The sequence below is a fragment of the Chiloscyllium punctatum genome, chromosome 1 (genome assembly GCF_047496795.1).
Source record: "Chiloscyllium punctatum isolate Juve2018m chromosome 1, sChiPun1.3, whole genome shotgun sequence".
NCBI classification, from domain to species: Eukaryota; Metazoa; Chordata; class Chondrichthyes; order Orectolobiformes; family Hemiscylliidae; genus Chiloscyllium; species Chiloscyllium punctatum.
Genome location: NC_092739.1, coordinates 32,736,652 through 32,763,290, shown reverse-complemented (window position 1 = coordinate 32,763,290; position 26,639 = coordinate 32,736,652). Strand labels below are relative to the sequence as shown.

The 26,639-nt window shown below is 39.6% G+C and overlaps 1 protein-coding gene across 20 annotated transcripts in view; it reads right to left on the bottom strand.

Annotated features, from left to right (window-relative positions):
* LOC140488060 (bifunctional heparan sulfate N-deacetylase/N-sulfotransferase 4-like) overlaps positions 1 to 26,639 on the bottom strand; it is a 905,491-nt gene that overhangs the window by 257,374 nt on the left and 621,478 nt on the right. The window contains exon 1 of one of the 20 annotated variants that reach the window (XM_072588440.1): positions 9,670 to 9,973. The exons of 18 other annotated variants lie outside the window; for them this stretch is intronic. The gene's annotated coding sequence lies outside the window, so the exon portion shown is untranslated. Of the gene's footprint in view, positions 1 to 9,344; positions 9,546 to 9,669; positions 9,974 to 26,639 lie in introns of those variants that run through there. One more of the 20 variants, XM_072588316.1, reaches the window with a different exon arrangement.

The following is a 26,639-nucleotide window of genomic DNA, read 5'->3' as shown; positions in this document are numbered from 1 at the left end:
ACTGATTAAGGATGATCAGCCATGATCATGTTGAATGGTGGTGCAGGCTCAAAGGGCAGAATGGCCTACTCCTGCACCGATTGTCTATTGTCTACTGTACCTTACTCTCCCAGCACCCTAACATCATGCTGATCTTATGCATTAACATTTGACAGCAGCTTTTCAAAGTGGCTGTCTGTGATTCCAGGCTTTTAAGTGTCAGAATGCAACAGCTGACTGCTGTGAAAAGGGGGTGTGTTTTGACTCACCGTGACAGTTCTGGATAAGAAAGAACTGTCAGAATGAAATGATGGCTCCACATTGCTGAAGCAGCCCTTACTGCAAACTTCTCAAACAAATGCAGCTCCCTCCTTTCATAAAACAGGAAGGAGTGGAGTGGCAATCCGCTGGGCCTGTCAGTGCTTGGAGAAATCTGGCCCATAGTTTACCAACTTCACAAAGGGGACTTCAACAGTTTCAAAGGATGTGATGCAATGAACAAGTAGTGAACCTCGTAGTCTACACAACCTACATGGGAAATAGACTTTCAAGTACTGGAATGTTTCTTTGTCCTGTGGTGTATGGGTTGTGAAAAATATGTTCGTTGTCTTTGTACAGAAGCAACAGCAGACATAAAACAGCTAAGTGTTACTGCACTGAAAGTGATCTCAACATGACATCCCTGTTATAAGGGCAAAGTGAAGGTTATTTGGCATGTATGAGAAACTGGAGAATTCTTAAATCAGATTCCTATGAAGCGAGGAAATGTTTTTCCATTTTGTTTTATTAATAGAGACAAGTGCACTTGGTGGCCACTGACAGGTGACCCCCACTGGAGAGGTAACTCACTGGAATACCTCAATAAGAGATGAGGTGGTGAATATCTGGCCATAACACAGGCTTTGACACTGGGGACATGGGTTACAAGAAGCTTCTGGCCAACAAGAAGCTAGTAGCTTCTGGGTCCTAAGGTCTGCTGGTCAAGGCCTACCCTTCAGGGAATCCAGTGAAGAGAAAATCAGTATATTTTAAGCTCTTCTTGCAGGATTGGCACTTTGGGAGGGGGTGATTGGTGGCAAGACCAGAAAGATGACTCATGGTTTCCCAGTTGGATGGGGAGGCAGGTAATTATGAAGGCAGTGAGGTGAGGCCCTTAAATGGTTACTTATTTAGAACTTAAAAAGTCTTGGTTGCAAGTCAAGAAAGTTGCCCACGGATCTTCTCCCAAACTGTAGAGAGGGCGAGAAGGCAGTGAGGATAAACTCATCCAATTGTCTTCCCGTCATTCCACCTCTCTAGCCACCTCCTGAGATGACAAAATTATGTCCAAAACCATTCCATTTCCAAAATTCTATCCCAGCTTTCAGTAAAGTACAAATATTTTCAAATTCTGAAGGAAGCAGTTCTATATTTTCCCATTGGAAAATAACACATTCAGCTGACTTGGAAAACTAAGTTAAATATGTTTCATGATAACTATTAAAAGCTATCTGCTACTTGCATTCATTTCTGTCATCAAGCACCAAATTCAATAATCTTCCTTATAAATGTAAGAGAGAGGGAAACAGACACAACATTAAGGAAGGATAGGCCATTGAAAGTAACAGTTCAAAGTCCATTAAATCCTTGTAATAAATCACTATGACATTTCTGTTCACTCAGGAGTCATTTGGTAAAGTTTTCTTCTGTGAGCCCTATGTAACAAAACCATAAAACTGATGATAATGACTTGGTCCAAGGTATGGTTACAAAGAAATGCTGATTTTGCAAGTGAGCATTCTGAGTAAAGAATGCTTCCTGCAGGGAATGCAGGTAGGGAAATACATTTTGACAACTTCTTTGCCAGTTTTCTTTTTCATGTGAATACCATTCCATGCTGGGAGCCCTCAATTGCAGAAACTGCCTAATAAAAGACAAATTGAATCCTCAGCAGAATAATGGGAGGCCTCAACATTGACTTCAGCCTTACGCAGGCACAAGGTATCAAGTCAAACAAGGGAAAGGAAATAGTCTACTGATTGCTACCAACCACCATCCCAGAACTGGTAAATCAGTATCTTCTTCAGGTGAAACCTTATTTGGAGAAAGTATTAACTGGATATTTTTCTACCCGTCACTCAAAAGCATCAGTGCCTGATCGAGGAACGTATCATTGAAAGGGTGGGGAGGGAGACAGTAACAGCCAAACCCCTTCAATTGTTGTCACACTCTTACATCCATCTCCCTGTAGGCATCCCCACCCTTTCAATGGTAAATTAGTCAGTCAGGCACTGATGCTTTTGAGTGAGGGGAGATAAACACCCATCTCCCTGCAGACCTCCCCACCTTCTCCCACATTACCTAGCTGTGATCCAGGTCACTCCGCCATCTTGAAATTCCAGTGCTTGTCCCTCCAGCAGCAACTGTCACCTCCCCAGTAGTGCTGCTAAGTGAAAGATCTTGCCTGCTGATAGCCTCACCACTGCGTGACTGACTAACTTGATTTGATTTATTATTGTCAAATGTACCAAGATACAGTAAAAAGTATTGTTTTGCAAGTTATCCAGACAAATCAGACCTTAAATAAGTACATCAGGGTAATAGAACAGAGTGTAGTGCATTGCGTTACAGCTAGAGATGGTACAGATATCAACTCTAATATATGAGAGGTACCTTCAAATGTCTGATAACATTGGGGAAGAAGCTGTTTTTAAATCTGTTGGTATGAATTTTGAAACTTTTAAATTTTCTGCCTGATGGAAGAAGGTGGAAGAGACTATAACCCAGTGGGAGGGGTCTTTGATTATGTTGGCTGCTTTCCTGAGGCAGTGGGAAGTGCAGACTGAGTCAACGAATGCAAAGGTGGTTTTTGTAATGGAGTGGGCTGTGTTCACAACTCTCCCTAATTACTTGAAGTCTTGGGCACAGCATTTAGGCAAAAATGATGAAAGGCTTTTGCCCGAAGCATCGATTTTCCTGCTCCTCGGATGCTGCCTGACCTGCTATGCTTTTCCAGCACCACTCTGATCTAAACGTGGGCACAGCAGTTGCCATACCAAGCTTTGATGCATCTGGATAGGGTGCTTTCTATGGTGCATTTATACAAATTGTGGACATGCCAAATTTCCTTACCCTTCTGGGGAATTAGAGATGCTAGTGTGATAATGTTCACCTCAACGCTTATGGTTCAGCAAACCTTCATGGAATGAGGCAACAGCGATCCACCACCTACCATCATGTTGTGTGGCAAACAAACACCCAAACCTGAACAACACCAGAACAGAACCTCAAAACTGGGCATCCAGGAGGGGTACTGTGGGCCAACAACAGCAGCTGAATGGTATTCCATTAGGTCTGTAACCTCATGGCCAAGCCTATTATTCTTCTTTCTACCATCAGGTAGAGATCATCCCTGACTCAATGATGGATGCGGGGCAGGGCAGGGCAGGGCAGGGGGCTTTCCACCTGCAGCTTCAGGCTTACTTTAAAATGAGGCGGCAATCTTGTGAAGCCACAACACAGGGCAACTTGCATGCCAAGCACCATAAACAGTGAGTGATAGGGTTAGACGATCACACAACTCACACATTAGGTTGAAGTTCTGCAGTCCCGTTACATCTACTGTGAAAAGTGATGGACTACTGAACGACAGAGGACAACCAGTTCCATAAATAAATCAGTGATGGAAATCCAAGCAAATCAGTGCAAAACAGAAGGCTGAAACCTCTGCAACAATCTTCAGCTAGCAGTACTGAGTGGATGGTCCTCCTTCTGACGTCCCCAGCCACACAGTTGTCTGTCACCCCTCGATTCAATTTGCCACATGTATGTGATAGCAAGACACGACTAAAACCAATGGTCACTGAAAAGGCTGTGGGCTATGTCACCATCCTGCTGAATCTCTATTGCAGCTGGGGCCAATGGCTCAACAAGGTAGTTCAACAGCAATTTCTCAAGGGCAATAAAGACTGGTCTTGCCATCAATGCTTATGTTGCACGATAGAAAAGAAATAAGCCTAGAGTTAGCACTCAGTAATCTGACTGTTCAATGTTCTGTAAGAGTTAGCACCGTCTGTTCCCTGCTTCACAAATTAATATCCAGGAAAAGTTGCTAATTGGGCAGGGGATATGGTATTTCCATACCTGTTTAACTGTTCTGCATGATTATTTCCTAAGTGGAGATTTTTCCTAATTACAGGTGTGACATTCTTTTCTGCAGATTTTATTGTGATCAGCAGCTGCAATCACTTAATGTGTGTATAAATATATGTAAAATCTGAAATGATTTGCACTTTGGTTTGGATTTGGTGGCAGTCAAGGACATATATGGCTTGTGGCTTCATGTACTGGCCTATTTCATAGATGTTAGCCTCATGGGCAAATGCAGTGATCTTTGTCTTATGTGGTTGGAAAAGAATGACTGGTTATAGAAAAAGAAATCTGCATGTGCCTGACAAATACCAGTGGAATAATTGCATTGGAGAGTTTGCATTTAATAATTTGGTAGAATAAATTCTTCACATACACCCAACAAAACCTTTTCAAAGGCTGTTCTAATGTTCCTTGGAAGCAGATGCTCCAAAGTTGAGACTACCTTTTTGTGGACATACTCTCATAACCCAGATATCATAATTCAAGGTAAGTCACAATAGCTTAACAATGAGCTGAATACCGAAAGTTGGAATAAAATTTAGTACAGAATCACATTTATAGGATATGACTGAAATACAACGCATACTACTGACACTGTTATCAGGACATGTTAATAGCTGTTGCAAGGACACTTCATACAGCATTCGATAGGTTTATGAAGAAATAAAGGCAACGGGTATTATGGATGACTGCATTATAGAGTTGATGGAATTAACCCTACATTCAGGTCTAATACAACCTTAAATTTACACAGATGATGGCTAATATTCTACTTCAGCACTAGAGGGCAACTGTTCCCAATATTAGACCGAGTATGATGAAGAAAATAATATTTGTAACCACAGCAGAGATAGGGAGAAAAAAATGCCCTTTCAACCTCCAGAAATTTTAAAAAAAGAAACAAAACAAAAAGATGTTTTTATCAGCATAGGTTCCTTGAAAATATGATGTACACTGTGAAGTTTCATCCTAATGGTAACTCAAAGAGTATACGATAATCCAATACACATGAGACTAATTTTTATTGTTTGGAATAGTGCTCATTGTAAACTTTGTTTTGTTTATATTTTTTATGTTTAATAGAAGCAGCTTGAATATGCTTAAATTGAGGCCACAGTACAATACAGACAATCATTTGCATAACAAATTAAGGCTAATTTGCATTATTAGAAAACTAATTATTTTTACAATTAATAAACTGCTTGCAGTTTTTACATTTCATATCAATTTTCATATTCCTTTTTTTAAATAATTTACCCATATTTAAATGCTTAGGTGCCACTGGATCTCTTGATTTGGCTGCATAAAGACATATTTTTCATTTAATACCACATTGTTTACTTTGAAATGCAAATGCTATTGCTTTGGCGACAAATATCAACAGTCATTTTACACATAAAAAGTTCTGTAAACCGAAGATTAAATAAATGACCACATAATCTGTTTCAGTGCTGTCAGCTGGAATGAATGTTGGTCAGAAACAATGTTAATAACAAACCACTCTGCAGCTTGGAAAATACCATGCAGACCTTGTTCTATGCTAAATACTAAGCCTTCTGTAACATGGATCCTGGTGTACAGCTTAAATCCACAACCTTCTCATTCTGAGGTATCACGGTCACCTAAGTGAGCCAAGTTTAACCTTGAATACTGGAACAACTTGCCCCTTAATAGACTTATATTTCCACCAGAAATTATTTTCTCTTCGACCATTTGACATCGTGCTATAGTCTCCAATTTTCTTTTACCATGCTGAACTAAAGAGTGTTCAGAAACTTATTCCTTCTTTTGCAGAGAAAACATACTAACTGATCTAGTCTGAGAAAGATGCAGAGGTTATTTTCTACAACAGTCTAATATTCACATACTTTATAGCTTACAGTTCTGCCCACAAAGGCTTTGTGATCGATTGCAGAGTGTCTGTATTCTCACCATTAATAACAGCCAAAGAGCCCTACTAACATTTAACATATTCTTTACTAAAGTTGCATTGAAGGCATCTTTAATGCAATTCACATACAATATATTCCCACTTTCAATTTACATGGAAATCCAATACGATAAATGTTTTAATTGTTTATTTTGTTCCATTAAATGTGAAAGAGTCCTTCTGTCAGTATTTTTGTTTTGACAGAGGTCCTTAAATAATGTGATGCACAACACGTGTATAACTTCTCAAACAAATTTCTCTGCTATTTTAACGGAAGCATTAACAAATGTAAAATAAATAGGGGAATAACAATTCTGGAACCGCAGAGACAATCACTTGAGATAAACAAGTACAAGTTGCCACAATGCATTTTCAGGGTCTTAATGTTTTAATAATGAGTGTTGAATGATGCTACACTGAACCTAATGTTCGCAATACATGATGTTGTGCTGAAATAGTAGTTCATGGGAGCAAGTTAAAAGGGCACCTTAATTACAACAATATTTCTGGCAGGTTGGAGAAGAGCTAGGAGTCATTATTGTCTCATAATAACATGCAAAAATAATCTCCCTTTAGATGCAGCTTACATCATTCATTTCTTGTCAATTAAAAAAAAGTTGGATTGGACCACGCAAGTGACTCAACGTGTTTACATGCATTTTTAGACCAGGATTTCTCCGCTTTACCCTCCTCCAATTTAAAAAAGCTCCACATGGGTTCCACATATAGTTATCTGAATCTCCCTTTCTGAAGTCCCACGTCAAGCTCTATTCTCAAGACAGTTTTCACATGAGGAGATTGAACGCTATAATCAAAAACAACATACCTGTGATATTCACTGCCTTTACCCACTTATTCTCACCACCCCAACCCCAACCCACCCCCCACCACACCAGCAGTGTTAACAGTGTCTGACAACAAATTTGAAAGGGAACGGATCAAGTTGAAGCCTGTGAGGGAAATGTATTGTACTCTGGCACTGTTGACAGATTCAATGGACTCAGCACAGAGATATTGTTGATCGAAACTGATTATCCTTGGCGCACCAAATGCTGTGACATACGCTTTGAGGGTTACTCAGCCAGTTAGAATATATGGTTTGGTACAAATCCTTACACTTTATTCAGATTCTGCAGAATGCCTTTATCAGGCTTGCAGTCACCGCTCTTGGCTGAATGTATCATTGTTATTATTTTTGGCCACTTTAAGCCAGGAAATAATAACTTAGACTGTGGGTGTTGCACAAATAGCTCCCCAGCCTCCAAAGAGCGGAAAGTTAAATTATTAATGAGCGACTGGGAACAAACTATCATTCCATTCAAAGGGTTCCTCACATCATTCAAATGAACATTACTGTTCAAAATCTGAAAGGCACCCATACCTTTCCCACTTTATAGATGCCATGCAATAAAGCAGTTTGTTTGATGATAACATCATTGATAATGAAAATTGCCATAAGCCAATTGGTGTCACATGACATAAATGGTACATTGTTATTTTTCACCCAAAAAAGCAACAATGTCCAATGAAAATTCAAGTAACATTCCACAAAGGGCAGGACATAAAGTTCCAAAACAATGTTAAGGCTATGAAAAATGCTTAATAGATGGAAAAACATTTAAAGTTGCCAAAGGACAGTCAAGCTAATTTCAATTGCATAGTGCTGCAAAACTTCAAACTTAGAATCTAAAGGTCATTGAAACTATTTAAAAGTTATTGTCTTCCTAGTTCACAGAATCCCTACAGTGTGGAAGCAGGCCATTCAGCCCATTGAGTATACACCAACTCTCCGAACAGCATCCTACCCAGATCTACCCTTTCCCCTTATCCCCGCGGCTAATCAACCTAGCCTGCTCATCCCAAGACACTATGGGAAATTTAGCAAGGCCAATCCACCTAACCTGCAGAGGTTTGGACTGCAGAAGGAAACTGGAGAGAATGTGCAATCTCTATATAGACAGTCACCCGAGGGTGGAATCGAACCCAGGTTGCTGGCACTGTGAGGCAGCAGTGCTAACCACTGGGCCATAAGGCAACCAGTTGCTGAATTTCAGATGGTAGCAATTGACTGCCTTATAATATGGTGTTCTTCACTGGGCTGGCATAGGAATGACAATGGGTAGTAATTCCTGCCATTGGTTTAAGTAAATCACTTGCACAGGTTTTAGTCATATTCAACTTGTGTGGAGAAAGGGCAACAGGGCCGTGCATAATCATCTGCCCAGATAGTATTTTTTGAACATCTTCATAAATATCTGGATACTGATGTTGAGCAGGCAAGACTTCAACTATGTTATAATTTTATTTTTAGTACATAATCTGTTTTGTGATTGGGATAATTCCCCTCCCTATCTCCCAACATATTCAGCCGTTCAGGAAAGATAAACTTCTAAATATTGTTGTTTGAAAAAATTGTCTTTCAAAACATGCATATTTTCTATCATCAGGATCATAAAATATAATGTCCAGCCTATAATTTTGTGTTACTTTCAATAAGGTACCTGGCCACTGTTCTGTAGCTGATCCCTAAGATAAGACTTATTTTGTTAAGATACATTTGAGAATGTGTGTCAAAATATACCTGAAAGCTCCTACTAATATCGCAAAAGCTCCACTTCTGCAAAGAAATGATTTAAACAGTCTGATTTTAATCATACATCATTTTTGCATTGCCTGAAATCATCTTTTCTAAGCTTCAATACAAAAGAGGATTATGAAGATTTGCTTGCTTTCTGTCATTTTAATATTTCCTCCCGCTGAATCAACAGGAATCAAATGAGGCTGGTGACCATCAAACCCTGTGACAAGCACTTTGAAGGTGACAGACATGCTTCAAGTGTGGCTTGGAACAAAAGATGCTTGTTTGACCAAACTGTAATAACTAATTCACTGCTATGCATATTCATTGAAGTGAATAATCTTACACCGAGTAGCACTAGCCATTTAATGTTAAATGGTTAAAAATATGCAAACTGTACTTTTGGCAGTATTAGGCATGCACTTATTTTTCAACACTATATTTTCTGAATTGAAAATCTAGCTGGCCTTTATCTTGAACTTTACACCACTTAAAATGCAGTGCTGTGAAAAGAGTAGCACTGTGATACTTGAAAATGCCGTAGAATTTCGGTAATTATACATAATTGTACACCCTGTTTAGAATTCTGCATTTAGGATTGCTAATTAAAAATTAAATAGTGCATTAATGTTATATTAAACACATTTATTTCCCTTTGCCTTCTTTCAACTTCACCACTGCAACTGCATTGTTCTATTACATTAAATAAAGAGAAAAAGTACTTACAAAAGTGTTTAATATAAATAATTCAAAGAAACCAGGGCATCCATTGCTGAAGCACAGTTACACTGTTTGAGAGATTCAGAGCTCTCCTTTTGTTGCAATGCTGAGATAAGTGATCAACAGCAGTTTCCAAGGTCTTCAGGAAATACCCCAAAGCAGTTAAACCTTATACTTAATTATTTAGCTCACCACATTTCACACCGAAACTGCCACTTTATGCTCTCTGCTCAAACAGCTGCACACAGAAAGCCCTTAACATCCCACAACTCCAGTGATTTGACGCTTGCTAACTCAGTCACATTCTACACCGTCCCTCTTTAAGACTCACCCAGCTGGAATGATTTAGTGTTCTATTCACGATTATGTTCATTGCAACCTCTTCTTTGACACAAGGATTATAGCAGGGCACATTTTGTAGCAAAACAAGGACCACTTCATCACGAAAGAACAGCAACTGCAGTTATCTCTCCTTCACTTGAAGCAAGTCTATCGCAGCTACATGGAAGTCAGTGGAAATAGCTGTAAAACAGTATGATTGACAGAAACAGCCAATTCTCCCAGCTAATCATTGTAAAGACCTTCAAGGACTAGGAGCCATTTTGGTGTCATCCAGATAGTGGGTTGTTACACATGAATACATTTTGTTCTGAGCTAATTTAGTGTTCTACTGAATTCCACTCACAGTCAAGTGATTGATTGGAAACTCCCGAAGGATCTTCAAATGTGCCACAGTGCACTTGCGCAAGGAACTGCCATCCTTTCAGAACCAGGTTTATGACAAGCACAGGAGCAAAATATCACGTTAGTGCAGACACTGAGAACTGGAGATGTCACAAGCAAGTAAACCTTTATTTTATTAGAAAAAGAACAGAATATGCATAGATAGTATACGTTCTGTATGCAGCCTTTTTCGGACCACAATTAATAAAATAGTTGGTAAAGCCAGTGGGTATTCTGTTTTGTGCTAATATTGAGGACTCAACAATCTCACACAGTAAAATCATAGTTCAGAGTTGGAAGCAGCACACATTTAGTCAGTTATGACAAAGTAAAAGGACTTGCATGTGACCTAATATTTCTGACAATTGCGTTAAAAATACTGATGCCAGTTTGTGTCAGAACTCAAATCTCTGTTTGGATTTAAGCTCCTTAAACAACAGTTCCTTTGCACAATGCATCACATTTAAAACGCCAGCCTGGAAATGAAAGCTATAACACTTTTTCTACAGAGAAGAAGAAAGGTGCCTCTTAAATTTTGTTCATTGAAAAAATTTGTAAGCATATGTTATGAAAGTATCAATGTAAATTCACACAGTTAAAAGAGTGTGCCATGGGCAGTACTTCAACATTAGAGCAAGTGGTATGCTGAGAACTTTTTAACATTTCTGCAAAGTCACACAAACTAAAAGGAGTAAGTAAGGTTTATCCAAAACTTTCAATTTGAATATGTCGATACTACATTGTGTGTGGAAATTACAGGAAATACATAAAGTTAATTTTCGGTCCTTTCACATATGGAAAATGAGGGAAACAGATGCAAAACATTCCTTTCCCTAAGATAACAATTTGCCTGTGAACTGCTAAAGTTGTATGAGATTTGCCTCCAGCAGTGTTTTTGGACCTGATGTGACAATGTTTATATAGGGTCCCATAACATAAAGATCAGACATGGGTAAAGTAGCAAGGGAAGCATGGTGGCACAGTGGTTAGCACTGCTGCCTCACAGCACAAGGGTCCCAGGCTCGGTTCCAGCCTTGTGTGGAGTTTGCATTTTCTCCCCATGACTGCATGGGTTTCCTCCGGGTGCTCCTGTCACTTCCCACAGTCCAAAGATGTGCAGGTTAGATGGATTGGCCATGCTAAATTGTCCTGTAGGGTCCAGGGATGTGTAGGCTATGTTGATTAGCCAGGGTAAATGTGGGGTTACGGGGAAAGTGTGGATCTGGGTGGGATGCCCTTCAGAGGGTTGGTGCAGACTTAAAAGGCTGAATAGCCTCTTTTGCACTGTAGGGATTCTATAGTTCTACAAAAGATTTAACAGCTATTTATTAAAACTCCTAATGTTATACATAGTTTACTTTGGCATTGGGTTTCATATTAAGCTATTTGGTTTTAAAGTATAGCATGTTATGTTTCAAGTGGTTCCAATTAAGATGGAGTATTAGACCTCAGGTCACATGCTGTGACACTGTGATAATATCATATCATGAGTTTGTTCTTTAAGATATATTGCATACTAACTGTGACTCAGAACACAACACCCTGGAACTGTACTCTGCAATTGTAACTTCACCAGAAAGTAAATATGGTCTAGATATGAAGAGGATTTTAACTGTATTTCTGGTATTCTTACAATGATGGAACTGGAACGGATGTAAAAAAAAAGGCACAACGTTTAAGAGGAAGTTCAAAACAATATATAAAATCTAAAACCAATCAGAAATTGGCTACCTGAAAGAAGACAGGTGGTTGATGGGAAGTAGTCAAGATTAGAATGGTGCTGGAAAAGCACAACAGGTCAAGCAGCATCCGAGGAGCAGGAAAATCAACGTTTTGGGCAAAAGCCCTTCATGTACATCCTGGAGCATAGTTACGAGTGGTGTACTGCAAGGATCTGTTTTGGGTCCATTGCTGTTGGTCATTTTTATAAATGACCTGGATGAGTGTGTAGAAGGATGGGTTAGTAAATTTGTGATGACACGAAAGTTGGTGGAGTTGTGGATAGTGCTGAAGGAAGTTGCAGGTTACAGAGGGGCATAGATAAATTGCAGAGCTGGGCTGAGAGGTGACAAATGGAGTTTAATGTGGAAAAACGTGAGGTGATTCACTATGGTAGGAGCAACAGAAATAAAGAGTACTGGGCTAATGGTAGGCTTCTTGGCAGTGTAGATGAGCAGAGAGATCTCGGTGTCCACGTACATAGATCCCTGAAAGTTGCCACCTGGGTTGATAGGGTTGTTAAGAAGGCATATAGCGAGTTAGCTTTTACTGGCAGAGTGATTGGGTTTTGGAGCCACAAGGTCATGTACAAAACTCTGGTATGGCCACATTTGAGATATAGTGTACATTCTGGTCACAGCATTATGGGAAGGATGTGGAAGCTTTGGAAAGGGTTCAGAGACTATTTATGAGGATGTTGCCTGGTTTGGAGGGAAGGTCTTATGAGGAAAGGTTGAGGGACTTGATGAAGCTGTTTCATTAGAGAGAAGAAGGTTGAGAGGTGACTTAATTGAGACATATAAGATAATCTGAGGGTTAGACAGGGTGGACATCCTTTTTCCTCGGATGGTGATGGCTAGCATGAGGGGACATAGCTTTAAATTGAGGGGTGATAGATATAGGATGTCAGAGGTAGTTTCTTTACTCAGAGAGTAGTAGGTGCATGGAATGCCCTGCCTGCAACAGTAGTAGACTCACCAACTTTAAGGGCATTTAAATGGTCATTGGATAAACATATGGATGAAAATGGAATAGTGTAGAATAGATGGGCTTCAGATTGGTTTCACAGGTCGATGCAACCTCAAGGGCCGAAGGGCCTGTACTGTGCTGTATTGTTCTATGTTCCTTGAACAAAACAGGCAACACACCAATTCACAGTGACTGTCGGCACTCACAATGAAACACGCATGTTAACATAACAGGCCGACTGAAGAGAAGATGGCTGACCCGCAATCTTTCCTGTTCGTACACTGACTATTGGAGGCTGAATTTATTGGTTGGGAGTCAGTTTGGCTGTTTATGAATGTACAATCCTTGGCCATCAAAGAGTGGGGCTTGAATTCAGAGTTTCCGACTCAGAGATAAGAATACTAACCATTACACCACAAGGTCTCCTCATTTCAAATCTTATACATCTACCTAAATAAAATTATTTAAATTATTTTAAAACATTTTTATTCTTCAATCTTCAAATTCAGCTTTAATGTATAGAAATGAAATGTCAAATTATTGCTTTTTCTCAAAATAAGTATACCCATCTTTGCAGTGATTGAAATCTAAATATGGTCAATCCATTACTTTGTTTGGATTAATTTCTCTTTCATAGAAGTAAAAAAAATGCATGAAAGAATATGAATGAAACATAGGTGAAAAGTAACTTCAAAGATACTTTAATATCAATAATCCATCATGTACTGTACGCACAGGAAAAAAAAATCTCAAAGTTGTCAGTGTGAAGAACCAAAATTCTGTACCATGGAAGCTTCTGGAAGATCAAAAACAAATTGTGCAGATGCTAATAAAATTGAATACTAATATTGAAGTTTCTAAGTTATAAAATGAAATGATGGCATGCCAATAGGACAAACATCTTCCCTTGAAGTATAACTTTAAATTCAAAGAGTACCTAAAATATAATTCATGCCCATAACCTTCAGATAAATGTGGAAATAATGAATTGATGATAGTTTGGCTAAAACTGTTATGAAGTGTATAAATCTGTGCCAGACCATTTATTAGAAATAGTGCAGGTGAGACAGCAGAGTTTCAGCACTGACTTCTGTCAATTTTGTATTTATCTTCTTTGTAGGATAGGAGATTGAAGGACCACAAAACAAGCAAGGCAATAAGTTAATATTATATGTTAGAATCACCATCAGCGTACTAAACAATGTTTACTTGTTATGAACTTTTGGCATAACAGCCTCGGTGGTATTGAACAGCCTTCATGCAAAACAACTTTGACTGATAACTTCTGTTATGTCTTCAGTCCAATGTAAACATGCAAGTGTTTTGACGCCACAGGCTCAACCTTGAGGCGATAATAACTTTAATCTCTGTGCTATAAACAGATTCAAGCTGGATGTTTCCTCAATGTGCAGCAAGCAAATTGTACATATGTTCTTTATAAATCAGTTTTACAATTTTGACACACATAGCACTGAAGAAATCTTTCCTTTGAGTATTTGTTTTTGGAAATAAACTTAGAAGTGGAAGAATCTGGGACCAGAGGGCATAATCACAGAATAAGTGGTCGCATGTTTAAAATGGAGATGACGAGGAATTTCTTCTCTCAGATGTCACAGAATCTATGGAATTCTTTACCATGGAATGTTGTGGAGGTTTGGGTCATTGGGTATATTCATGTTTGTGATAGACAGATTTTTAATCAGTAAGGGAATCAAGGGTAACGTGAAACAGGCAGTAAAGTGGAAACGAGGATTATCAGATCAGTCCTGATCTCATTGAATGGTGGAACAGACTCAATGGGCTGAATGGCCTACTTTATGGCCATTTTTAGAATACTGTGTACAACTCAAGTCACCTTTCTACAGGAAGGATGTTGTTAAACTCGAGACGGTGCAGAAAGATTTACAGAGGATGCTCAAATATCTCGTATTCGATTATTCAAATTTTGGATTATCTGGCAAGATAATCCTGATGCTTAACTAAACTATGTTAAATGGCATCTGATTATCCGGCATTCAATTAACTGCACGACATACTCCCCCGCCCACGTTCTTTGGATAATCGAGGTTCCTCTACAAGGATGGTGCTGGGACTGGAAGGTTTTGGGGAGAGGCTGAATAGGGAGGGTTTCTTTTTCCTCTGATGTGTTGGAGGCTGAGGGTTTTAAAGAGGTTTATAAAATCCTGAGGGGCATGGGTAGAGTCTTTTCCATGGAGTGGAGAAGCCCAAAACTAGACAGCATAGGTTTAAGGTGAGAAGGGAAAGCTTTAAAAAGAGTGCAAGGGGCTAAATTTTTCATGTATAGGTTGGTTTGTGTATGGAACAAACTGTCAGAGGTAGTGGTGGAGGCTGGTTTAATTACAGCATTTAAAAAGTCCGTGGATGGGTATATGAATAGGAAGGGTTCAGAGGGATATGGGTCAAATGCTGACAAATAGGACTAGGACAGGTGGAGATGTCTGGTCAGCACAGATGAGGTGGATCGTGTTGTATGACTCTATGGCTATAAGTGAAAGCGAAGACTTCCTGCTCTGTGGTTACCCAGGTTTATCAGATTTCTTGAGCTCAGTGAATAACAAAGCTGGGTGAAGCTAGTGTGCTATCTATAAAGAAAAACAAATTTTAATTCTAGTATACTAAAATCCTCTGTGACTTCACCACAGCATCTTTGAACTCACTTCATTCTCGGCTGCTTCACAAAACTTTAAAAACCTGTGGTCTAAGAAGCATTCTCAGTAACATTACCTTCCCTTTTAAGTTCTGATTATTACTTTTGACATTAATTTACATCACAATAAAGAACTTTGAACTAAAAGGAGATAATAACAAGAAATCGAGTTATATACATATCTCCCAGAATGTGAACTACTGTAGCTTTAATTGCAATAGAATCACATAAATACATCACTGGTCTAGAGAATTAAAGATCTCTGAAAGAAACATTTACTCATAAACTTTCAAGTCAAAAATCAAATTTCAAAAGATGGGAAAAATAAATAAAGCAACAAATCCCAATTGAAAAATCAATCTTCAGGCCTATCTTTATCCATTATTTGCCCTGAGCAACAGTGATGTACAGGACTATAATCTTGAACCACTACAGTAAGTTGTTACATTTAATTCAGTACATTTATGAGCTGATATTGGAGTATGATCAGAATATGACTATAAAGGCTGGTGGAGTATCAAAACACAAAAATACCTGGTCCACTCATGTCCACCAGGAAATTGCATTTTTACCTTTTTGAGTTATGCTCCAGTCCCATGCTATAATATTGACTCTTTACATAAGCAGCACAACTGGGTTTGTGCATTAAGTATGATTTTACCAATTCTGCCTAAATTCCAAGAGCACACACATACCTCTCTCTCTATACCGAAAAATAAATTTAAATTATACACATTTTGAGCTATGCCCCCTCCCAACTCCAGTTAGAAGCTGACTTTTAGAGCAAAAAGCAACTTTGTAGATTGCAAAATCCTCTGCATACTTGGTAACAGGAAAACAACATTCTGGAGTAATATGGTCTGTATAACATCTCTTTGTAAAGAAAAATCTTCAAGACCCAATAGTGAATACAAAATTCTTTGCTTTGAAATATAATCAATTTCCTCTCTTTGGTGAGGAATTATTGCTACCATTTTCCATGTTCTGCTTTATTAATTAAACAAAAAATTATCATTGAAGCTATGGGCAACAGTATTACAGTTTATCAAAAGTTTGATATAGTAATACAACCTATAATGAACATTACCAGATTAAGGTAGCAAAGCTGGATGGTTCTCAGACTGTCAACGGGATCATGATACATAACTAATCTGTGCCTGTTCATTCTGATGTCAGAATCCTAGCGGGAAACAGAGCAATCAGAACATGCAATGGGCTAAAATTGACAAAGTGCACAAAATGAAATGGCTTGCTGGACTTAAAGTTGATAAGTCTCCAGGAGGGCTGCATAAAAGGCACTGATCGAGGTCAGGGGAGAAATTTTGAGACACTGACCATAATCTTCTTGTTTTCCTGTTGGAGTGCGAACTGCTGTACGTTTGTTCAAAATAATATGTCAAGATGTGACGAGTAACTATATACCAGTCAGTTTAGCCTTGGTGGTTGAAAATCTTTTCAAAATGAAAACCAAGGACACTTTAGCATTCACTTGGACAAATATAGATTGATTACGCAAAGCTGGACTAGACTGTCTTTCGGATGAAATGTATTTAACAAATTCAATTGAGATTTTATTGTGGTTTTGGTTAGCTGAATGAGTTGATTGAAGAGGGTAATGCATGCAATTTGGCATAAGTGGACATTGAAATGGCATTTGTTAAGATGCAACCCAACAGCCTTGTCAACAAAACTAAAGCTGACAGAATAAGTGGAATAATGGTAGTGTGGAAATGAAGTTTGTGGTGTGACAGGAAACAGAGAATAATGATGAATATTTGTTTTTTTTATGGACTAGACGAAGATACACATTGGGATTATCCAAAGATTAGCATGAGGAAGATTGTTTTTCTTGAAATATATCAATGGCTTAGTCCTGGATTTATACCAATGAGTCAAGTACCCAAAGTTATGAGAAATCCAGGGTGTGAGAGACTGGCTAATAAAAAATGTCTGTGAGCATCATATTTTCAGTCAGTCAGAGCAGGCTACATTGGAAGTTAAGTTGGATGATTTGGGACTGAGAGTGAAGGATTCTGGATGTAGAAGCAGCTGGGCAGATAGCCGACTTCCTTACACTGACACTGTGCTGAAGTATCAGAGAAAACATAAAGTGAACCTCCAACTCTCACCCCTCATACCCCCTCCATGCCTCTTCACACTGTCTGTGCCCCTTCCATACCAATACATGCTACTTCATGCACGTCGAAAAACCCCTCAAACTATCCATGTCAGAATATGGCCTTGCAACCACCCACCATGATCCCTGAAATCCTCCATGTCAACCTCTTCCCTATACCCTCCTCCCATGTACTATACCTATACGGGCCATATGCCATAATAGCACCAGCTCATGATATCCCATGCCTCCTCTCACTTTCCTGCAGCCCCCCCCCCGACCCCCACTTCGAAACTGCCCTTTGTTCTAGCTCCTAACGTGTCTACTAACTTGGAATCTGCGAGAGGCAGCCCTCATGGCAGACATAAGAATAGTTGAAATAAAATAAATCTCTATGCAAACCATTCCAAGCTTATATATTGCAAATAGCACAATATTGAAAACAAAATTCAAAAGACCCATTTACTAAATTTAATGTAATTTACATGATGTCACTGAAAGGAACATTTAATCTAAGTGCACACCCATATATTAAGTCTTCCAAACCAAGTTCCTAGTCATTTGCCACATGTAGCAAGGTCATGGTTGGAAAAGAAATCAAAATGCATCGTTTGTAATTAACTGAATAAATGCCAGCAATATTCTGAACTTGCAGTCTAGGTCCCTTCAGGATGACAAACTGTAGAAAGCAATTAGGAGCCTGAAATGTCGTAAAGAAGGCAGGGATATGACAGCACTGCACCTGAGTTTCTGAAACAACTCTGCTTCCATGCTCTATAGAACCATGATCAACTCAAGCTTGCTCCCGAAGGTGTAGCCTATGGCAAAAAACATTGCTATTCCAAATCCGGGAAAAGATCTTGCACTGGTGTTCTACTGTTAACTGATGTCACTACTTTCTGTGCACATCTTTGAGCATTGTACCCTGCAATGTACATCAGTAGAGACTATCCAGTGTGCCTCCGACCTTGGACAGATCAATTGCTGAAACACAACTCCTCAATGAAAGTTTAAAGTCCATTTTGGATAAGGAGGTGTGCATGGAGAAGACCAGCCAACATACTATCACAGGGCTCAGTGCTAGTCCCAAAGCTGTTCAACATATATACGAACAACTTGCCAACAACCACAAGCCCATCAATGCAAATGATACCCGGTGTACCATGAAGCTTCATTCTGCAGTTATCTGGAGCACATTTTTTATGAAGACCTTGCAAAGTTGATGGACTTCTGCAGAATACAGTATCTCACTCTGAATCCTTCTAAAACCAGTGCTGAATATATTTCACCTCAAAGAACTGCATATGTATTTGGATGGTCAGAGACAAAAACATGTTTCCACTTCAACATATTTGGAAATGAACATTAGATAAGTATTTGTCCTTCTGGCAACATCTGAAATAAAAACATAACAATTCTTAAAACCAGAAAAATAACCTATTAATTAATTAAGTGGATCAAACACACACACACACAGACACACACACACAGACACACACACACAGACACACACACACACACCTTGATTTCCTATCCTTGCAAAGATCACTCCCCCTCACTTCCAAACTGACAGAAGCTGGTTGAAACCATCTGTGCTAATGAGATGTTTCAATCTTCCTGAGCTACATCTACCAGGTAACTTCTTCTGGATCAGGAATGAGAAACATGGGAAGTTACCAGCAAGTCATTTGTGACAAACCTTATTTGTCGAATGACCAGCTTTGAACCATCACTGTAAGAATAATCCTGCAAAATAGGTTTTGGACAAAGCATGGCCCTTGTGCAGCCAACTCCTCCTACTAAGGCTAGAGTCTAAACCCCTGGACATTGCTGGAGAGACAGAAACACTGCTGAAAATACAGAGGAATATCCCCTCTACTGATTATTTGGTAGACTAATCACCTTAAACTCTGTAAATTAAGAGGTGACTTCTTAGCTTCATGAATGTATGTTCACTAAATAAGTAATAAAATAGGAATTAATTTCTAGACCCATTTAATGAGTTGATAACCACTTGAAGCTGTCAATCAAACAATCTAATGCCAAGCACCCTACTATGATAAAAGATGGTTCAGCCATCAGTCATGTAGCAGTAATGCTATCATCGAATGCCTCAGGCTTATGTCAACACTCAGAGGGAACTGTCTTGACAGGTTGACAGATCCCACTGACACTTACATATATAATTTGGATAGGTCCACTTGACAGATTCTATTGAAAGTTTTCAGAGGTTTTCTTGATAATTGCTTCAGACATTTCTGACAGATGATTTTGACAGGTCTGTTAACATTTTCAATGAGTTTGCTAGTTAATGAGTTTATGCACTTTTATACATGTTAATGTCTACTTTTAAGCTTTGCAAGGGACAGCTTTTACTCTCCCTCAGTCGACCCCATCTGCTCATCCACCTAAGAGCACCTAAGCTCTCACAAAGCTCACCTAACTTTCCCCAGAGGCACTCCAGGACCATATCAAAAGACCGACAATGTCTCTCAAAAGGGATTAAGCAAAAGTGAGGACTGCAGATGCTGGAAATCAGAGTGGTGGTGGAAAAGCACAGCCGGTCAGGAAGCATCAGAGGAGCGGGAAAATCGATGTTTTGGGCAAAAGCCCTTCATCAGGAATGAGGAAGGGCTTTTGCCCGAAATGTCGATTTTCCTGCTCCTCGGATGCTGCCTGGCCAGCTCTCAAAAGGGATTCCCTAGCCATCCAAAAGAAATTCACAAAGCGAGTTTGTGAATTCACTTCCTTTTGCCATGTTTAATCTACACACATTGGGTTTTACTCTCCTGTGCTGTCAAGGTTACACAGGAGTGGAGGCAGCTGAAGATTTAAATGGGCAGCGTTAGCTGTGAATACTGTATATGCAAATGCCACAAATTCCCCACAAAAATGGGAGTTGGCATGTTCAGGGGCGGGTCTTGTGATTCTCTGCCAATTCCACTTTTTTTAAAAACAAATTAAAGCCTTATCTTTGGTGTGTAGAGAACAAGTTAACAACCACCTGATGAAGGAGCAGCACTCAGAAAGCTAGTACTTCCAAATAAACCTACTGGACTATAACCTGGTGTTGTGTGATTTTTAAGTTTAAAATTGTTGATGACAGCGAGATGAAATTGACAGACATCAAAAATGGCTCGTGAAATGCAAGAACAAAATCAGCACAGGATTCACAGTCCAGTGGCTAGCTCATGCTCTTTATTTGCTGAAGAGGCATTCTTAGGTTTTACACAATGGCTTACAGGTTGACAGTGCAATAGATCAGTGCCAACCGAAGGCACCGTGACTGCTGGCAGGATAGCAGATACTGAGAGTATGTGGCACTTAGCTTGTCTCTTCCAGAGTTCTGCTAAGGTCCGTTGCACACAGTCATAGCAGTTACCATCCTCAGTGGCCTGAAGCATAACAGGGAAATGAGCATAGAGAAGAACAAATTCATCAAAGAAGGAAGAGGGAAACAAGAAGATGTCTCATCATGAGGTTATATAAGCAGGATTTCAGGGACTGATACTCCTATTGCACATTGATTTACATGCTGGTCCACCCAAAGCTTAAGGATGTGGAAAATCTCAGACAAAAGACAGTACTACAGCCACAAAGAGTTGGTAACTACACAAAGTATTCCTGACAAAAAGGCCTTGAAAAAGACTTTTTTTTTTACTGTTTATTTCCAAGACAATCATCTTGCAAAGCACAAAATAAATAAATGTAAGAAGAGTACTTCATGTTCTCAGTTATTCCTTATATTGCCTCAAAGAGCAAGGTTCCCTAATGGCAAACTGAAAACACAAACCACAGATGTGTAAAGTAAGCTTCTTAACTCCTACTCTACTGGGTGGAATTATTTTAATCAAAAATGATTACTGCAACAGCTCGCACTGATGGATCAAATTATATGATACATTGGCGTGGGAGTGTTTTTCTCTTGAGGTTTCCATCGCTAACCCTGAGGTAAATCTGGTCTGCTGCAATGAAAATAGCTCTGCAGAGTTCTGTATCATGCAACAATAAGGACCAAAATAACACAGTGCCAACACTGATTGGGAGACACAGCCCCTCCTCACCATCAAGCAGTACAAATTGAAAATTGAAAGAATTGGTAAATATTGCAAGGATTTAGACCCTTTCGGAATATCAGTGATCATTTCAGCGCAAATGTTACAATCACTTCTAGAGATAACATCCTCAATCACCTGCACCTTGCAATTCTCTTCATAGTAAGGTCATGTTATAGATATTTGGTTACCTGGGTCAAGGGATCCCTCCTAGCCAAAAATATGACAACAACTGATCAGAGAATCTATTACACTGCTTCTTTCCAGCCTTTAATCCATCAATACTAATGCTATTACTAATATAACCCTTTCCATTGTTAACAGAATGTCAAATTCTTCAAGTTAAGTATAATTTTCTTTCAAGTTTTTGTGCATGCATGCCTGCTTGACCTACAGCATAATATTCACCACAACGGAATACTTACTGTCAATGGTATTTTCTGATGCAATCTCACCTTCTAATTAATCAATTTAGAAAGTATTGACATCTTTGGTCTCTTCAGTCCCAAACTGTGCTAACTCACAGAGCCTGCTGTGACTCAGTTGCTATCACTATCGCATCTGAGTGAACAGATTGTTGGATAATGTTGTAATACATTAACATGGGTGTAAACTCTCAGCTGACACTCCAGTGCAGTACTGAGAGTGTGCTGCACTGTTAGAGATGATGTATTTTAAGTGAAATACTAGCCCATGTATCCACCTGTGTCTGAGATGAATGTGAAAGATCCTTTTTTTTAAAATATAGATTTCTCAAAGTGTGGAAACAAGCCATTCGGCCCAGCAAGTCCATACCAACCCTTTGAAGAGCTGCACACCCAGACCCATCCCCTTACCCTATCCCGGTAACCCTGCATTTCCCATTGCTAACACACATATCCTACACAATCCTGAACGGCACGATGGCACAGTGGTTAGCACTGTTGCCTCACAGCGCCAGAGACCCGGGTTCAATTGCCGTCTCAGGCGACTGACAGTGTGGAGTTTGCACATTCTCCCCGTGTCTGCGTGGGTTTCCTCCGGGTGCTCCGGTTTCCTCCCACAGTCCAAAAATGTGCAGGTCAGGTGAATTGGCCATGCTAAATTGCCCGTAGTGTTAAGTGTTGGGGAATGGGTCTGGGTGGGTTGCATTTCGGCGGGTCGGTGTGGACTTGTTGGGCCGAAGGGCCTGTTTCCACACTGTAAGTAATCTAATCTGAACATAATGGGTAATTTAGCAGAGGCAATCCATCTTATGTTGCGTTATGTGTTACCATGTCAGTATACCTTTAAGAGACAGGCGTGATAAAAACTCCAGTCATCATAGCATGCTACTTGAGGATATAAAACTCTCAAATTCCATCTACTTCTGATCACTTGAAGCATGACATTCTAGTGGAAGCAGAATGTTCTGATGTGACATGACAATGAAATATTAAAACATATATGAGCTTGAGGATTTTAGTGTCTATAAATAATAGCAACTTGTTGGCTTTTTCAATACCACAATATCCATACCTGGTTTATCTTAATGGAGGTAACTTAAGAATTGCCACATCAGGCAAACTCACATCAGCATGAAGCCAATTCAACTTGTTAGCAGCTTTTTAAGATAAATAGAAGGAGGTTGACTGGGGTTTGCCAGTTCCCATGTTCCCATAGGTGGGGAAGGGAGAGGAGACACCTGTTCAACTGCTTGTTTCTGCAAGCAACAGATAACATAAGCATTGCTGCATCAGACAAAACATCAGGCAAATGCACACCACATGATATTTTTCAAAAAAAGATTTGGGAGTTCTCTTAGTATTTTGGACAATGCTTGGTTTTGAACCAAAATCACTAAAAACAGATGACCTGCAAATGATCCCATTGTAGTTTAGTGCCCCCTGCTGTGCACAAATTCACTGTCATGTTTTCGCATGTTAAATACCGCCAACACTTCAAAACTACTTCACTGACTGGTTCCCTGGCTTCACTATTCACAGTCTTACACATTCTAAGGTCACAAAAGGCACCATATACATTTTGTCAGCTCGTGAAAAACTTTTATCTCTCAGGTTTCTTGGGAACCTTCTACCTTTATTATTTGATTTTAGTTTTTGCATGTGAAATAGGGAAAAAGAGTGTAAATATTTTTAGGAGGAAGCACGTGCTCTTCCAGTCTAACAGCAATAAAACAGTACAAATCTCTGCCTTGCAAGAGACATTAACATTCTCCTTCCTAATGTTCTAATTAATGGAGTTTTCATTTCATTAATCATTTAGCAATGAACTCTTTTCAATCTTCCTGTGGGTCAATGTTCATGCCGATACTGTTCGTTATGAGCGCATTAGATAGCAGACCAATAAAGAAATCAGAAATAACTATTAAGCATTTGTTGAGATGCAGGTCCTGAGAATCAGCAACAGCTGACAATACTACAGCTATTTACTTATTCCAAAGATAAAGGGTGCGGCCAAAGGGCCCAATGCCTTCCTATAGAGCTGGATTTTCTCAGAGTTATGGAGACTTAGCTGACCTTTTAAAAATAGCAGGGAGAACCCAGATTTAGAAGTGAAGCTCCCACATCAGACAGAATCCTTTTTGCAGGTAGGGGGAAGAGAACAGGGTGTGATTCACGTAGGAGAAAGCACATGCCATTTCACTGTTGTACGAACCTGAACACAACATGCAAGTAACCAATTTACAGAGGAGATGTAAAGGCTCATGAAGGAAGGGTAAGGCCTGCATAACTGTCAAGCCATGGAGTTATTTAAATCCTCAGCTATTTAAATCCCCAGACTTACTGGAATAACAAGACCAATCTGTGAAATTACTTAAGTCCCCAAGACTTCAAAAATTAAAAATTAGGTCTGTCAGGTACTTTCTCCCCCGAGGCAGGAAATTTCCAGAGGGAGAAAGCAAGGACTGCAGATGCTTGAGATCAGAGTCGAGAATGTGGTGCTGGAAAAGCACAGCCCATCAGGCAGCATTCAGGGAGCAGAAGAATTGATGTTTCAAGCAGTTTCCTCATCTGGAATGGGCAGGGGGGTCCAAGGGGGCTGAGAGATAAATAGGAGGGGTGGGGGCTGGTGGGAAGGTAGCTGGGAATGCTATAGGTAGAAACAAGTTGGGGGTGATGGTGATAGGTCAGAGTTGAGGGTGAAGCAGATAGGTGGGAAGGAAGATGGACAGGTAGGGGAGTGCAGATTTGGAAGGTTGGATCTGGGATAACGTGGGGGTTGGGGAGATGAGGAAACTGGTGGAATCGACATTGATCCCATGTGGTTGGAAAGTCTCAAGGTGGAAGATGAGGTGTTCTTCCTCCAAGCGTTGGGTGGCTAGGATTTGGCGGTGGAAGAGGCTCAGGACTTGCATGTCCTTGGCAGAGTGGGAGGGGGAGTTGAAGTTTTCGGCCACAGGGCGGTGGGGTTGATTGGTGCGTGTCCCGGAGATGTTCTGTGAAATGTTCCGCAAGTTGGCGCCCTGTCTCCCCAATGTAGAGGAGACCACACTTGCAAGAATCCTTCTTCGGAGTGAAAATCCAGTTAAAATGTATCAAGAATACTACAGGCGAAAGTGAGGACTGCAGATGCTGGAGATCAGAGTCAAGAGTATGTTGCTGGAAAAGTACAGCAGGTCAGGCAGCCTCTGAGAGCAGAACAGTCAACACTTCGGGCAAAAGCCCAGTACTGCTCATTAACATCAACTGATAACATCAACAGATTGCACCTGGATTATGTAACATTTCTTGTTCTTTGTGAGAGGCAAAAAGAAACTGGAGCACCTTTAAGACAGTTTAACTATAAAAATCAGTCTACAATCTTAGGTTAAGTTTTGCCAACAGTGTACATCCTGTACTGACAAAATCAAAAAGGTACGTATACTGGAATATATCTTGTTTACATTAATCATACACAAAAACTGTTTTAAAGTATCTTTTTCAACTGTGTATTTTTCTGAACAGAAGAACCAAGAGGTATAACTAAAGAAATGGGTCAAATGGCCCAGCTATGAAATCAGATTGCAGCGAACTTAGAGGGAAACCACTTGCATAAGAGTTCAATGTACTGGGTGACATATACAAGCTTATCCGTGTTTACAAAATACCATTAACTTTACTGTATTGGATTTTATTGTATGTGTTCAAGGTAAGCTGAAAGCATGGAGTTGAAAGGCTCAAATTTCACTTCGAGGGTTTAACAAAACTGAGTAGGTTCTATATTGCTGGACGTTCCAAGTTTAGCAGTCATGAACCCAAGCCCCTCTCCGGCATCACAATGGAAGTAAAATATCCTGTTGTACTTTTAAAGAAGAACAATGGAAGTTTTGTCAGTGTCGTGGTCAATTTTATTCCTCAACCAATGACACTGAAATCATTCTGATTTGTGAAAGATTGGTTACCACATTACCCCACATTACAATAATTTGTGTGCTTCAATAATATCAGTCATCAAATCCATTTTTAAGTTGCTCTTCACATGATTGTGTGGTTATCATGCACCTATCGAGCCTGCAGTTTAATCTATAGAAAATATAATGCACTGTGGTTATATTTTTCTTGACAGGTGATTAACTTCTCCTTGATCAGTTATTCATGGCCTATTCATGATGACATCTACAATGTTAATTCTTTACAATTTTTCCAGCAGTTAAAAATTGGATATCAATGGTAAAATGTTTACGAATTTAGTTATAGATTAGCAATATGTTTGCTAAACTAATTAAGCAGAGAAATGGGAAAGCAACAAATTAAAGTCCCACAGGTAATGCAATTTTAATAGATAACCAATCCCTCGAAACCATGGGATAGCAAATGATGCACCTCAGTCACAATCAATCCAATGAATCTCAGCTACAGACCTCATCTCCTTTTCCATAACTCAGTTAACCTGTTTGTTAACGTATTATGTTCTTAATGAATGGGATGTCACCTATACCCTCTGAAGTTCCCACTTCTACACAGTAAAGGACATCTAGCACTCCCCATTAAATTCTCAATTTACTCTACATACTTGCCTCAACAATGTCAATACTTAATTCATGCAGATCGCTAATATCACTTCTAGTCCGGGAATTAGTAGTCACATGC